Here is a 798-nt window from a genome sequence, read left to right on the forward strand (position 1 = left end):
CAGCGCCCTTAAGTAGCGCTGCGTTCAGGCGCTGCCACGTCGCGCTGGGAAACACACAGGTGACACGCTAGAAGGTCAACGAGAGGTCACTGTGCTTCGTGTGCGTCTCTTCCTCTGTGGTCCACCACATGAACACCAGGAGAAACACACGTTCAACACATGTTCCCACGTCCATATCTTCAGTCAGCAGAATGTGTCATCATCGCGTACGTGTTCTGTGTGAGCAGCTGTTGCGTAATCTTTCGTGGCGTTCAGCACAGCTCGGCGAGTGTTCAGCAGCGCGATAAGAAGAGAGGCCTGCTGGGGGATTCCCAACAACGCGCTCTCACCCTGCTGATCAGCAGCTTCTCAGAGATTAATGACGCTGATCACTGCGTTACTGAGCAGGAGGAGAGGGAGAGGGACACGTGTTTGTGACGATGCTTTTAATGACTCCATGTTGGGCTGATCTTCACTCTGAAGCCACTTCACCTGAATCTCACACACTGTCTGCAACACTTTATTCACGTGAAGACCCGTGAGTACTCATCATGGCATCACATCAAATATACATGTTGTAGATATTAATGGGTCTCTGGGTCTATGGGTATAAGGGTCTATGGGTCTATGGGTCTCTGGGTATAAGGGTCTATGGGTCTCTGGGTTTGGGTCTATGGGTCTATGGGTATAAGGGTCTATGGGTCTATGGGTCTCTGGGTATAAGGGTCTATGGGTCTCTGGGTTTGGGTCTATGGGTCTATGGGTATAAGGGTCTATGGGTCTATGGGTCTCTGGGTATAAGGGTCTATGGGTCTCTGG

Source organism: Clinocottus analis, unplaced genomic scaffold (genome assembly GCF_023055335.1).
Source record: "Clinocottus analis isolate CAN_PGR_092001 unplaced genomic scaffold, fCliAna1.0.p SCAF_8, whole genome shotgun sequence".
NCBI classification, from domain to species: domain Eukaryota; kingdom Metazoa; phylum Chordata; class Actinopteri; order Perciformes; family Cottidae; genus Clinocottus; species Clinocottus analis.